The 15,696-nt window shown below is 44.4% G+C and overlaps 1 protein-coding gene across 5 annotated transcripts in view; it reads right to left on the bottom strand.

The window, feature by feature from the left end:
• The window catches only part of sema6cb (semaphorin 6Cb), a 149,994-nt gene that overhangs the window by 100,061 nt on the left and 34,237 nt on the right, over positions 1-15,696 (bottom strand). For 2 of the 5 annotated variants that reach the window (XM_063879382.1, XM_063879383.1), the window contains exon 3: positions 3,524-3,723. The exons of the other annotated variants lie outside the window; for them this stretch is intronic. The gene's annotated coding sequence lies outside the window, so the exon portion shown is untranslated. The remainder of the gene's footprint in view (positions 1-3,523; positions 3,724-15,696) is intronic. 5 annotated transcript variants of the gene reach the window in all.

Here is a 15,696-nt window from a genome sequence, read left to right as displayed (position 1 = left end):
GTGTGTGTTCCCTTTGTTGGTTTTCTGCATTTGTTTTTTTCTCTCCCCTATGTCCTTCCAGTAACTTTGACAGCTAAATTGGAAATTGTCAAAGTAAACAAAACGTGATCCGACGAAGAAATAGCAATGAAGCGAGATGTGGCGTCAGTGTAGGTCCTATATGTTGACGGGGAGGAAACACACAGCTCCTCCATTTGTTCAAATTAGGACTCCTTTGTATGCTAAACGAAGAAGCCGAGCAGCCTATTTGCTTCACATGTAGTTAATATCATGGGACGTTAAGGTGCTCTTGAAGATATCTGTCCAACTAAACACCGTGTGAAATCAAAACCTTCCTATACACGTTTTATCCATGCTGTCCATTTCTGCAGAGAGGCCTTTGAGCAGGGCAGTAAAAATGGGGGAAACGGCCCACCAGAAGCGGTCCTGGCCTCAGTAAAAGACTGCAGTATGACGAAAATGCAGACTCAGCAAACCTCCCATGGATCGTTAAGGTTAACTCAAAAAGCAAAGGTCTGCATTTTTCAGACAACATTTCAAAAGACATGATAAATAAAAATAATTAAGCCCTATGTGTGCCTTTGTTCCTGCCTTTGAATCCTTCAGAACTCTACTGATCTTATTGAGAATTGTGGTGTTTTTATTGTGCAATGGCTATGGTTGTGCAAACAGGACAATGCAGAAGGACCTCACAGCAAGATTTCATGGTATCCTTTCCCTTTGCAATTCAAAGTTACAGGGTGAACTTCATTTTGCTCCTTGGAGATGGTATTAAAGTTTCTGTAATCCCACTTTTATTGTCAGTGAACTTGTGTTGAACTGAGCATAAATAAAGCAATACAATAAATAAATGTTTTTTCTTTGCCCTTGGACAAAAAATGTGACATATGATGCTTGCAAGTGAGGAGCGAGTCTTCTTGAAGGAATCCAAGACGTCAAACCTCTGCCTACACTCTGAGCTTTACCACTATATGTACCAACTAAATGTGACTAGAAATGCTGCAGGCTGCCAAATAGCTCCTAACCAAAAATCAAGCAAATCAAGAACAGGAAAAACACTAAATCCCTTTCTCCCACTCAGTTCTCGCAAACACAAGACGTACCCCTCAGTAAACACCGGCAGCAGAACACATCATGCAAAGATAGATTCGCTGCTGAGAGAAATTCTCAGAAAATAACTTGTTACACTCTAGAAATACATTGTTGAGGATGGGGATTGAACAGAGGCCCAAGACAGGGCTGATCGCTGGAGGTTTTTCCTCCTCCGGACTGGGGCAGTAGTCTGAGCAGTGGCAGCGGTCCAAGGGAATCTCTGAGGACCGTCCTCACCCAGAGAGCTGCTGATGCAGATATCTCTGGCTGAAAGTGTCCAATTCTTACCTTTTCCCTTTACGCCTTGTTTTCTTATCCGTGTGAACTGCAAACACCCATTTTTTAAAAACAGGACCATGTAAATGAATGGTAGCCATTGAATCTTACGAATGCCACTTGCGCATGATAAACATTTGACGACTCAAGTTTGAATATAAGTTGACTACGGCAGTTATCAGAGACAGCCATCATGGCACAGCCCGTGCTGAAATGGAAAACCACAAGATGCAGAAACAAAAAGAGGGCAACATTTCATTACTTTATGCCGGTCAAATTGTGGTTTCTCCGTAATCTTTCTCTGTGGTTTTACTTTCTCACCGTTTCCCTCAAGTCTTTCTGCAAAGAGATCCATTGTCCACTCAGATTTACATGTGCGTGTATCCCTCAAAGCTTTCATACAGGTGAGCAAAAGAGACACCTCTTGATACACGATGTGATTTGGAAATGTGCAATTAACGAAACAGATGTGGATTCCTTTGTTATCGTGACTATGTGTCTGCCCTGTTGTATGTCAGTAAAAGTCGATAACTGCTGCAGATATTTTGCATGCTTTATAGATATGATCAATCACCTGGACATAAATCAGATAGGAGCACATACGTACGGCATGACCCAGAACAACATGTCTTTTCTCCCTGTCCCCGCGTCACACATCCTGTAAAAAGCTGGTCAGCAGAGGATGAGTGGACTGAGAGCGATAGAGCCGGGCTCCCGCTGCACACATGTTGTATCTTGACAACACGATCAAACACAGCCTCCCCGCGGTTGAGGCAGAGCCACCGTTTGTTATCTTGTCTGATTTGAAACGTGCCACATGCAGACGCCACCGCGAAGGAGCGAGGCAGACAGGTAATCCAGGATTACAGCGCCGACGTGTCATTTCCATGGACGTGTTACTCTTGCTTGATCGTCTTTTGTGGGAATCGTCGGGTCCAACCCCATTTTTCTGCTCCAAACTGTCCTCTGGCACCCATCAATGGCGCACCGTGGACAGGCATAGACGACGAGATAATGAGCCCCCGTTGCCTTGTCAACGCTTTCCCTTTTTTTTCCCAGACGGCCACACTCTTAAGCTCCCGTTTGCCCGTTTCCCCCGGAGTGCAGAGCTGCTCAGTAAACAAGGCATCTGGGTAGTAGATGAGATTTCATATTGCTTTAAAATCCCTCCAACAGAAAGACGATCCAACCACGAGTAGTTTACCGACTGCTGATGGGCAGGGCGGATCCTACTGCTCATGACAAACACTGAAAACCCTCAAAGATTGCAAGTAAAGGAAGGTAGAGGTCAAAGTTGACATAATATCTTAATGCCAGAGTCTGGTTATTAGTGCAGATAATGTCCTTCATGTCTGAAGCACCAGACAGACGCATTTGCACTGCACTTGGCCTAAGAGACTCGCGGAAGCCATTAAAAGCTATAAAAAGGGTTCAAACTAAGTGATATTTTGCTCTTGTGAAATGTATTTGAGTGCTTATTCTCCATAAAAGGAGCCTTAAAGGTGGCCCCTTCTACGTGGAAGTGTTGTTCTTCATAAAACTTTATTTTATGTGTTCCTACTTTTCTGTTTAAAGTATGGCCCAAAGTTTTACCCTCATTACTTCCTCAGAACGAAAAGGTCAAGTAGAATACATAAAAGGTCAAATAAATCATCTCTAATATGAGTGTACAGTCTATTGGCGGCTTTAAAGAGGCCATACAAAGTGATGTTAGTATAGAGAGAATGTTATAAAGTCCTAATCTAATATGTCGTGTTGAAATACAATACATTTAACTGACGGTACCAAGGCTGTGTACTGCTAAGTTAAAATAAGGCGATATAAAGACTACGTTAAGCTATTTATGAGCATTTTTGCTAATTTGTTTATACTGGTCTTCCTTTTATTTTGACAAGCTAGACAACACATGACTACCTGCTGTCTTCACTCCTGATCCATTTCATTTAGGTCCACATCCCTCCTCGAGGATCACAGGTAAGGTTTGTTTTAGAGGTAGCTTTACGCCACTGTTCACAATGACATTTTCCTGTGTGTTTTTGGTGGTTTTCACATTGTTTTTGTAATAATCGATAATGACAGTTAAAAGCCTGCCACTTCAGAAAATGCTATATGGATCTACAAAGTGTTTAGAAGATAAATGTAAATGATTACTTACTCCGTGCTCACTTTCCACTCTCGTGTCAAGTCTCAGTCGAGTAGATAAATGTTGTATTCCACATTTGAGCCGTTTTTTCTCTCGGGGTTTAGTTTAAAGCTCCTCACTCTTTCACACACTGTTGGAGTCTGTCCACATTCCCCACGCTATATCTCCGTTTGCATCATGACATTTCCTGTAGGGTAACATTCCCCCCCGACCTGTGTGTAACACAACACTGTTAAATACCAAAACACACACACACACACACACACACACACACACACTGTCTGATATGATGAGGCAACTACTCAAACATGAGACACTTCAGTTTCTGTTTTTGTTTTTGTTTACCAGCTCGCTATAATCACACTCTGAAATGACGCCAATTCCCCCTCCGTCTATAGCACGCAATTTGCCCATAATGGTCTATTTTGCATCCGGAATCCCATCTCTTTTGCAAGCATTTGAAGCGCAACGTTGTCTAGCAACTCCTCTGTTAATTAAATGTACATTTAACGCTCGTGTTTCTCCCTCAATATTTATGTTGTAAGGTCTTTTTTTTTAAGGGCCATTCGCTCAATCAGCCATGACGTTAAAGACATCCCTGTGAACATGCATGGGTGCGTTCAGTGTTGTTTTGCAGTTCCTGTAGAAGAAGAGTTCTGGCACAGCGTTTATACGAGCTAATGTTTCTCTCCCCCTCTGCCTTCCCTCCCTGCAGCCTCTTTATTTCTGTTTGAACAAAAAAGGAACAATATTTCCTTCACAAAAGCAGCTGCTAAGACGAAAGACACAAATAGATAAACACAGCCGCTGCTGATGTTCTCCAAAACGCTTCTTCGTCTCCGTGGAGCTCAGTCAAGCGCAGGAAGACTAACCTCTCACCTGATTTTCTGAGAGGTTCAAAGAAGCAGTTTTGTATATTCGATGTGGAAAAAACGAGATTCAATATGATTGCAAATTGGCAGTAGTCCAGCACGAGGGAGGGAGACGTTCAAAGGTAGAGAATTAAGATGTAAAAAGAAATCAAAATCTGAAACAACATTGGTTTTCTAATGCAACGTTCGGAGCCTTTTTCCAAACCTTGTCCAGATCCTGAATCCTGGCGTCAGTGTTGACAAACTGTACACGCAGGGCGGTAAATACATAATGCCCGTCACAGAACTTACTCTCAACTCCCACGGAGCCTTATGCCAATTGCATGAGTCATAAATGAAAAGACAGCCGACCCCTTCATGCCTCTTTGGAGGGTTTGTTCATTAATGACTGGGGTTCGGCCCTATGTCAACATACTTGCTGCGGAGGCCAGACGGGACAGAGAGGTGGTGCTCACACCCGCCGCCATGTCGTGGCCTGGCACCGGTCGTCGCTCTGGAAAGGGGAACCATGGAAAACAGTGGGTCTTGGCCCGGCTTCACTCCTGCTTCGGCTCTGCTAATGGCTTTCCAAGTTTAGGGCTGCCATTTGTCAGCTTGACTGATGTCTCTGCCATGAGGATCATTCTCTTTCAGTCATCCATCTCTCCGCCATCAGAGGAAGAGAGCAGGCGTGTTGGCGAGGGTGTACTCCCAAAAAAAAAAAAAAAAATCTAACTCCCCAAATCATAAAACAATCGCGCTTTAAACTTGCAGGAAGGGCAAGCAGCGTACGGAGAATGGTGAGGATGAAGGAATACATTTACTGCTGGATTTGAGTTCAGAAAAGACAAGAACAACACTTCAGCATTTCATTTAACAGAAAGAGCATGAGCCATTTCCTAAAAACACAGAAAGCAAGACTGTTGAGCTGTTCCTATTCCTGGAACATTTTCAGTGGGCCATGAAAAAACCCGGGGTCCGTCTCTCCTCTCTCACTCCATTAAGTGATTCTTATTGAAGCCTAGCAAACAGGATCCAAATAGGAAATATTAAGTCTCCGGAGAAAAGAGAAACTAAGCGATTCTGCCTACGTGAGAGGGAGAACAGAGCGAGTGAATGAGGTGTGAAGAATGAATATAAAGCAGGGAGAAAATAAAAGAAGCCCAAAACATATTTGGGGTGCAACAGTGTGAGCTGAAAGAGGCTGCGGGGCCCCAGGTGAGCCGCGTGGAGGGTCATTTCACGGCCCTGCAGGCTGACTGACAACCACAGGTCAGCTTGAAGCCACGCTGCCAAGAGAAAGCCTACACACACACACACACACACACACACACACACACACACAAATAATTTCCTTTTCAATCCACCACGCAATAACCGAGCCATTGTTTATTGACCTTTATCATGATGCTTTCTCACCAAGAAATCGCTTCTTTGGCTCGAGGCGGCGCAAGAAATATGACTGCTCGGCTCAGCTGAGTTTTTTTTTCACATTCCCATCAGGATGTGATGCCAGCGCCAAGGGGGAGGGAGCAGTCACCCTGACAGTCCAGATGATTGGCTCATCAAAGAGGACCACTTGATGTTATAGCCGTCATTAGCGGAGTAACGAATCAATTAAAAAGGGAATCACAATGCTAACGGGCTGGGTGTACTCTCGTACCTGAGAGGAGGACACAGTCTGCGTTTTATATAGCATGTGATGGTCAGCCTGGTTCTAACTGACCCCTGCCGTCCCATTTCACAACCAATGACATTGAATACCAACATTTAAAGATACTGACTTTAAGCTAATACAAAGTACACCAATGAAGCAAACCGGTTCTTCTCGGCCGAACACAGACGGCGCCGCTGAAACACCTTTATTCATGAGGCTATTACGGCTTTGTTGCTCCACTATTTCCGTCTAATTCAAAAGATACAAGCTTTGTTTCCTGGAAGTTTAGCTGCATCTATTTCCAGAAGCCTTGCAAATATTAAACTGCATTTGGTCATTTTAAAACTGCAGGTCACAACAGATAATGGACATCGTTAGTGATCTCGCTTTTGGTTCACCTCTTTGCAGTTGGACCACAACACTAGTCCAAAAATAAGTAATAAATCATCTCATTGCGAGGAAAAAAAGTCAGGTATTTTTTGCCTCGTCAAAGACCAGGTCAAGTACAAATAAAACTCAAATTAAAAAGGAGCTCGAACGATTCAATTCATTGGAGGCTTTTCCATGTCCTATTTGAGATGTAGATGCTCTCCATCGGTTGCATTGGCTCCGTCGAGGTGGCAACCTTCTGCCTCCGATTGAACGCCTGCGACAGCTCGAGTCATATTTGGCTGACGAGCGTCGGGGAAAGCAGGTGGTCCGGCTGAGGCTTATCTTCCAACACAGCCGGAGTTACACCACACCTCCCATCGCAACTGCCACGACTCGACGACCTCACGCAGGGAGAATGAGACGGTAGCGACGGGAAGGGGGGGGGAGAGACGAGAGCACAGAGATAAGGAAGGTTCTGGGAGGAGATGAGCCACACACACACACACACACACAGACACACACACCCCCGTGAGCTATATGAAGGTGCTGTTTGTAGAGAAAGTTGGTCAATACAGAGAGAGGACGGATAAAGGGTGAGGAGGGGTTTGTAGCAGCAGGCTGGAGGTGGACCATATGAATGAAACCCTTCCGATTGAAGGTGCTAAACTATATTTATAGAGGTTAAGGTTGGGCTTTTCTTTACTGATACCGAAATACCTCCTGTTTTCATTTACCAAAAACATTGCACTTTTTAATGTTTTGGAATCATTCAATGTCTTTGAAGTGTACAAGAAATACTGATTGGAATTGGCAAATATGTTTAATTCTTTAGGTCACAAAATGGTGATTCAAGAATACCGTAATTTCCGGACTATAACCCGCTACTTTGAACCCTGCGGCTTATAGTCCGGTGCAGCTTTTCTATGGATTCATGATTTTTGTGATATCGCAAGAGGTTTTGTTTTGGTTTGTTCCGCTGTTGTACGGCACTACTTTGTCTGGCGGAAGGGCATGTGATCAGACACACAGTCACGGGGAAAAGAGTGGTATGTTGGTCACATGTCCGTCCGCCAGGCAAAGTAGTGCCGTACGAATTAGCGCGAAAAAGAGACTAGATTAGCAAGAGCAAGACGAGTATTACAGGAGCAAAGGAAGCTTTCATCCACAAACAAACAAAAAGCCGTGTTACTGCACCTTAGCCCAAAAGGTAGGCCGATTATATTTTTCTGGTGTGCTGTAGGTTATTGTTATACAGTACATTTGTTACTGGTTTGAACAGCACAGTACATGTTTCGTACTTGTAATTACCGGTACTTGTACATATACGTAAAAAGCTATGCAAATATGTACCGTTAACTTGTTTTTCAAAATGTTAATAAAAGGGATGTGTTCCCAAATAGCCATCTCTTTCCTGACAATCCCCTTTGTGCATATTCTCTTACATATGGTAATTAAACATTAAAACACCTGCGGCTTTTAGTCTGGTGCGCCTTGTAGTCCGGAAAATACGGTACAATATGACTAGAAAAGGCAAATTCTCTGTATATTTTGTTAGGTATTCAAGGAGCCACGAGGTCTGAAACTTAGCCCTCGTCATGATTACTGGTTTCTTGAAATTCAATTGAAACTTCAAAATGCAATGTACTTAAAAAACTCATCATCCATTTACGGTTTACTGTGGGAACTGGAGATTCATTAAACACTTCTGTCCTAAAAAAAAAACTCAACTGAGAATATCCTGTCAACTGTACGAGACAAGATGTTTCTATAAATAATTCAAAGATGATATTCCTTCTTATTTGGTGAATTGGTTCGGAATGTTTGCCCGTTTAGGAGAGACGGAAAATAAAGAGCATAGGGAAAGTCTTCTTCCTCCCGTCACCTGGGAACGACTTGAGCACGGTTCACCTGCGTCTGGCCCATGAACCTCTCTGCTCACTGGAGCGGGCCGACGCTGCTGCAACACACCATCACTCCACCGGGGGCTTCGCACCGTGCCCAGAATCATCTCCAGGCTGCCGGGGTGTTGTCTAATCAGTGACAGGCTCACCGTCAGGCAGGCTTTTTTGTGAATGTGAGATCCCAGGTGTCACTTTAATTGAGACCTTGAGATTTTCTTTCAGAGCGAAAAGTGGAAATTGTAGGGAGGACATGGCAAGCTGTACCTGAGAACAGCTGATTACACGGTGCGATAACTCCAACTGAAGGCCAAACCAACGACTTCATCCACATAAATGTTTCAGTAATGCATCCACCTGTTTCTTATACCACAAAGTGAGGGGAAAAAGCATTAACCGAACAACTTAAGAAGAGAAAAGAGTCCGTCTGCTGCAGCGGCTCCTCGCTCGGCAGTGTAACATTACAGCGGTCCCCCCCACTTCTGATTGATGAAAGTGCCATGTCTGCAAGCGCCTCTTTTACATAGCAGAGAGCCTCCCCTGGAGCCCGCAATTCATCATCCGACAGAGAGAAGGAATGCATTCATCTTAATGCATTACAGACCCACACAGGTCCGAGGTCACACACTGCTGCCATGAATCCCTGTGTCTGACTCTAAGAGGGGAGGGGAGATGAGATCGCTAGGGGACTTTCTAAGAGGGGGCGCAGGAAGAGATGAGTAAAACAATACTGTCAGCTTAATGTTTGGATCAGCTTTCATCAGGGCAGGTCATCTATACGGGCATTCCTTAGAGACGTGAATGTTTCGCCACTGTTACGGGACAAATCCCCCTGAACCCACTTTACCACCGTGACAAACTGCTACTGGCAGCACCCGTTGCAATCCTGAGCCAACTTTGTTGCAGGATGGCGTTCCGGCATTAAAGAGGGACATGAACGTCAGCTTACCGATCGTGAGGAGTATTACGCAGCATTTCAAGCTGTCGTATAACGCCTTCTGTAGAGGAGCTTCGTCACGTCTAAAGATGACCCTGCTGATGTCAGAGTTAAACCCGTTAGAAGCTTCCTGCTGTCAGCGAGGACCCGGCAGTGACTGGGTCGCACAAAATCAATGGTTTGTCAGGCACAGCTGTCAATGAGTTATTAAAAAGTAGATTGTTCTTGCAACAGCAGAGCAAGACTACAAAAGAAAGAGGTCAGTTTTGGCCTCAATCATAATGGATGACAGGAGCTAGGGCGTGTATGCCAAACCCATCTTTGTCCATACTGCCAGAAGAAAGCATGAAAGGCTTTATTTCAACCTGACTCAAAACTCATACTGCCTGTGCTAAGAGCCTGAGGGTTTGGAGTCACACAGACATTTTATTTTAGCTTTTGTTAGAATTTCAGGAAATGCCGGACCCACTGCTTGTGTAACTTGACCCATACTGGGTACAAAAAGTCGGGGTATCTTTTGGTCTTCTACTGCTTTGATATTGAAAAATCGTGGTTTAATCTGTCTGTCGAGGTGCGATACTAAATCACCGCTGCAAACCTGTCGTTGTCCAGGCGATAAAAGGAGCCACATGGCATCGTGATGTTTCAGGCAAGAGAACAGATGGTGTAACCATGAACCAACACAGGTTTTTTGTTTTACCCATTTTCTCTTTCTTACTCTTTGACCAGCTCAGAAATATTGAGGGGACTGCAGTGAGAGAGTTGGAGGGTCATGCAGGATCAGGGGCAGTCTGAAGGGGCTGACATTAGTGTAAATACACAATAGTGAAATGAAGCCGGATGGAAATTTAAGTCAGGGGGAGAGGAATGATTAAATATAGCTCTCATCCTAACAAGCATGTCTTGAAGCTGTTTGTAATTGTTGTGACTGAAACCACCATCATTCTGATTGAATGCATGCCACATCTTTGCAGTGGTTGCACCAACCAAGAAGATCATTACAACGCATTGAACATCTAAATCAAGTGATGATATCAAACAATGGAAAACTGATCCTTTCTTGGCTTCAACTTCGTTATCTAAATCATGAAGAGTTGATGTAATTGGTTCAGTCTGTAGGGACTTGGACTTTGACTGAAGGGTCGGCGGTTCACGTCCCGTTCGGACCAAAATAAATACGAAGTGTGGACTGGTACTGCAGAGGTGCCCTTGAGCACCAAACTGTTCCCACGCTGCTGGCCTCTCCACTCTGGATCCTCTCCATGCATGTGCATACAACTATAGTGATGTGTAATGTATCTGCACAACATAAATGCACGTGTACAAAAAAAACAGAGTGGAAAAACTGAATTTCTGGGATCAATAAAAAGTCCATCTTAATAGTAATCTTAAAAGCAGAAGGAGAAGAACGTTGCCAGGCCTTTAGGAACGCTTGAGGAGGGTAGAGAAATAAGTGCCAAAAAGGTCAATTTATTATGACGCCACAAAATGAAGGTGTGATGAGAAAATATCTGAATCAATCAACTGTTCAAAACTATGTCTGGTCTTTCCATCAGTTTAACTTTTGCTAACCTTTGCAAAGCATGTACAAAGTCAACAGAAAGATGAGCTCAGTAGTCTGAAGACATTCGTGAAGCCTAAACACTACTTAGAAAACATAAGAAGAAGAACATACTGCTATAAGAAGTACACTCATCTCAACAACGAGGAGGACAATCAGATTAAGTCCGGGGCGGTCTCTAGGACTCCACACAGCACTACTGTCCCTGCTACCTTTGCCCTGAAGAAGAACACTACAGTTTTTGACTCGCGAGCAAATACTTCTTTATGTTCTTGCTTTGCCCGCTCTTCTTGGCAGGTTGGCTGGGGTAATTGGCATGCAGGCTTCGGCAGGCCGGTTAGATGAGCCAGAGCTCGGGCACAAAGCACAACGGCTCTGCTGTGCCCCCAAAATGAGTTTAAAGCTGCAACAGGCTGAGACCTGTACAGTGCCACCGGTGCCATCCATCATTGCAAATCCATTTCTCTGGCAGAACAAGTGAGCCACGATAAACCCCCCCACACACACACACAGACAGAACTGCACAGCGGCTGGGAGAGAGGAATTCAAGACATAGGGGTTTTCCTGGGATTGCAAAATACTGATGAATATGCTTTTGTTCCCATGAATTTCACAATAGTTTGGACTCTTTTCATTTAACCTTCCTTCTGCCAAAAAGCATTTACCTGTTCTGAATTTGCTCCCAACAAAGTCCCTGCAATTAAGATTAAAACCTGATGGGTGAAACCATTCTAGCTTCTTATGAAAGCTCCAATGATTAGTAGATCAACAGAAAGAATAATCGCCGTTTCGATGCAAAAATGGCTGTTTTTGGATTCTTAAGTAGGCTATGGAGATTTTCTGCTCTTAGACATTTGTGTCATTGTATGACTTTTTTTAAGGCAAAGAATGCAAAGATTTATCGAGAAGATAAATGCAAGGTCAAACACCTTCTTTTGTCTTCCAAAAGGGATTTTTACATGTTAATTGGGTAATTGTCAACACCAAATATCGATGTAATTCCAGTGATTGGGAGGTGTAGAGTACCTTTGGGCTATACCTCTGAATCAAAATGTACCACAGCATTTTACAGCTGTACAATCAAACAAATTGTCAAGTAAAGATGTCACAGGCTCTAATTCAAACACCACAAATGCCATGTTTCCAAGTGTGGCATCGACTGTGGAGTGATGCGAGTGAGTCAGAGCTGACGTGGGAGGAGGACAACTGCGGGGATAAGGGGATGAAGTTGAGCGGGTCGGGGTTGCCAGCTGATCGAATCATCTCATTAACTTTGCCCAGGTCTGAGGAGAGCTAAAAGCCGGGGGGTAGGAGGGGGGAGGAGGAGGGAGTTTGGGTTTAATGAAGACCCCTGTAGCGAGGGTTGTTCTCGCCCACTGTGCGGCCCTGTGAAGAAGCCGGGCCGACAGATGGGCTGAGGAATTGATCAGCAGAGACGGTCCACAGAGACCCGCACACACACTCGGAGGCTGTGTTTAAGTTGAGGTGGAGTACACAATGAAAGACGAGGAAATGTCACTGGAATTTACTGCCAAGTGGGAAAGAACTCCACCTACAGCGAGAGAGGCCCAAATGCACAGAGGCACACAATCTAAATTGGAGTTTCATTTGAACTGACGGCAGAGGAGGAGCTTGGGAACATCAAAACCGAACCACCGGTGCTTATTATTTATCAGACGTTGTGAAGAGAGAGAGAAGACTGCTGAATCCCACCATCAAAAGATCTTAGCCATCTAGAAAACAGAGGTCGTTGAGAAAAATGGCCCTTTTGTCACGCCGTCATCCTTCCGAGAGCCGTGCCACTTTCAGCCCGAGCTCTGTGTGGCATCTATCTTTCACACGAATCACAATACCCCCGCCCCCCCCGAAAAACCCCCACGCTGACACTCATTTTCATCGTCTTTTGTTCCAGGCTCAGATATTCAGTCTGGCACAGCAAGCCCTGCAATTCTGTCATCTCCGTAGGTTCAATAGTTGCCGGCACTGCTGATAAGAAACACCGAGGTGATGAATACATCACAACACACACCGGGATGAAGCCTTTTTATTTTGGTATTTTGGAGAATGCTGGTTTACAGTTGTATCATTTGAGTTTAATATCACCACTGGCAATAACTATTTTCATATCACTCTTTTTCCTAAGTGCCTGCTGCCTGGAAATGGACTGAACAAAGCAGAACATTCAACACTCTTGCGTAATAAAATCTATTTCTATTAGTCTGCTTTGAAAGGGAGGTTTTCACTCCTTTTTCTCCACCATGTCATCCCAGTATTAGACAGTTTCTAGAGAACTCTGGTGCCCGTTTTGAAGATTAACCCTTCGTCCTGTCACCAGCCTTCACTCTAGTTCTTCTTTTCTCTTATCAAATATTTCACACATCAAGGACTGAATACTTGTAACCTTTCCTGATACATAAAAAGGTTGGGATGACATTAAAAGGCGGACTGAAAAGAGAGCAGCGCGTGTACTAGAACAATCGTTTGCTCTACAATCCATCATCTGCGCTGGCTTTGTTGTCTGTAATTTTCCTTCAGATGTATCCCCTGTCCTGCTTGTCATACAGTACAGCTCCTTGTGCTCAGACAATAGCTTCAGTCTCTGCTCGTGTGCAGCAGTGATGGGCGTCGAGTGAATACAGATTTGTATTATTTACTCAGATTTTATAAACAAAGAATGTGGAAAAATAAAGGCTGAATCAATTTGGAATTTTAGAAAAGGAAAATGTATTTTGTGTAGGAAGTTTTGGACGCCATATTCCCATCTGCTGTATTGTACACATAAGCACAAGGAGAACTGAAAAAAATGACTTCCTGTCAAACATCCGTCAGGAAGAAAGATGTCAAACAATTACCTTTGCAATTTGAGATCTGCCTGTTGAAAGTGGCGCCAAGACATCGTAAAAAAGTCCATTTAAATTCAAAGAATCGTCCACAGAATTATAAAAGAAAGGTTTTCATGGAAATGATATCCCAGCATGCATTGGGGGTTGTCACACATTTCTTTGACATTTATCAAAAGGACCGTAACGGACCTGGCAGAGGAAGTGCATCGGGCGGGACAGATTCTTGTAGTTGGGTCTGTGCATACCCCCACCGTCCAACCACCCAACCCCCCCCCCCCCGAGGGTCTTCGACACTTTTCAATTCTGGCCTGACACCGTCACCATGGTTACCACTGGCTGACACCTCTGGCAAACGGCAAATAGAGGAACCACAGAGGAACATTTGAGAGGACGCTGGCAGGGGCCTGTGTGCGTCGTCACACAATAAAGACCTCGGGGCATGAGGGAGCAGTCACCGAGAACCAGCTACATTCAGACCGAGTAAAGAACTTCATGGACAAACACGACCGCGGGTGAAAAGGGGAACGCCGCTGGCTGGGTGTCCATCTCCAGCTGGCATATTGTGGAATGTTAATTAAGCCTGCAAAGACAGGACACCTCCGTCTTAAATGTCACATCCCCATGAGGAGCAGGGAGCAGCGACGGGTTTCGTTGACTTCTGTCAGGCGAAAGCTGCCGGGTCTGTTTGCCTTTCCGCCGGCAATTTATTTTCTGTTCTCTTAACCCGAGCATTTTCTCTTAACATTCTCCTGCTCCTTCACTCGGTCCTTCTGTAATGCTGTTTATTATGTGATGAATGGCTCTATTTCAAGTTGTTTTCCCTTCTTCTTTTAGCTGGAATAGATAACAATCTGTGCAATTGTGCGGAAACAAGATTGATTTTGCCCAAAAAAACATTGTGAAGGGGGCCGCGAGAGAAGAGGCAACAGCACTTCAATCTAACGTAGAAATTTCCAGATCCATTTCTATGATGAAGGCTGTTTAGACTGTGAAGGCTCTTGGGAGAAAAAGGTCTCGATAAGAGGGATGAGAGGCCAGGAGTTGGGGGTGTAAACAAATTTGGCCGTGGTTTGTAATAGGACATGACACTGTGAGAATACTGTGGCCTTTCAAACGGCAGCACTCGTTATCAGCCTGCTTTCATAGCCTCACAGAGACTCACAAAATGGGGCGTCAGTAACGAAGGGTTGGATGGGAGACCTGCTGACGCTTAACACGAGAGCTCCCTCGACCAGCGAGTAAATTGATCAGCGAGTGTGTGCTTTCACCACCGACATGAATCACAAGAAGTTCCATTGTGAGCAACACTTTTCTTAATCAGGTTTCTGGCTGTGCTGGTTACAGCCTTGCTATTTTTCATGATTTATACTTAATGTAGTGTCTAAAGAATGGCCCATGGTTACAACTGAATATTAAGCAATGGCTAAAATTACTTGAAATAATAATTGGCTCACACACAATTCAACAAAAAATGAATCACTTGGTGGGTTGGAAAAGGAATCCTTCCTGCTGAGGTGAGACGAGGACATTCAGGGCAGGTTTGGTCATGGCAGTTCGTATGAAAGCTTTAGTTTTTTTATAATCTATGATCCATTCTTTGCAGGAGTGAAAAAAAGGTCTTAAGAGAAGGAAAGGTATAGGTGGAAGATGGAGGGGTAGCAGTAGGCGTTGTCAATGCAATACATCACAAGCCTTTAGGTTGCCTGTCCTCCCTCGTCCAGGAGTAAATGCTTTTACATTTTCCAGATGGATGCCAGGGGAAAGTGAAAGGAGATGGGAATGAGTGTTTTGGAGCAGTGGGGGGGGGAAAAAAAAACCTGTCCAAGGTCTAGAGAGTTGAACGGTTTACACGCCAGCTGCCAGCTTACGTTTCGTCTTAGTGTCACAATTTGTTGGTGGAGCATCACGGACGCTCCATAAAGAACGTGCTCTCTCTCCCGAAGCCTCCCTCGGCAGCCGGAGAGTTGCTAAACGTCACTCATGATCGTTCAGCCACCAGGAAGAGAGAGTAAACAGAGGAGAGTTAAAAGGACAAAGCGAAGGAAAGAAATGGAGATACAAACAGA

Source organism: Eleginops maclovinus, chromosome 3 (assembly GCF_036324505.1).
Source record: "Eleginops maclovinus isolate JMC-PN-2008 ecotype Puerto Natales chromosome 3, JC_Emac_rtc_rv5, whole genome shotgun sequence".
Taxonomy (NCBI): Eukaryota; Metazoa; Chordata; class Actinopteri; order Perciformes; family Eleginopidae; genus Eleginops; species Eleginops maclovinus.
This window is presented reverse-complemented; position numbering and strand designations above follow the sequence as displayed.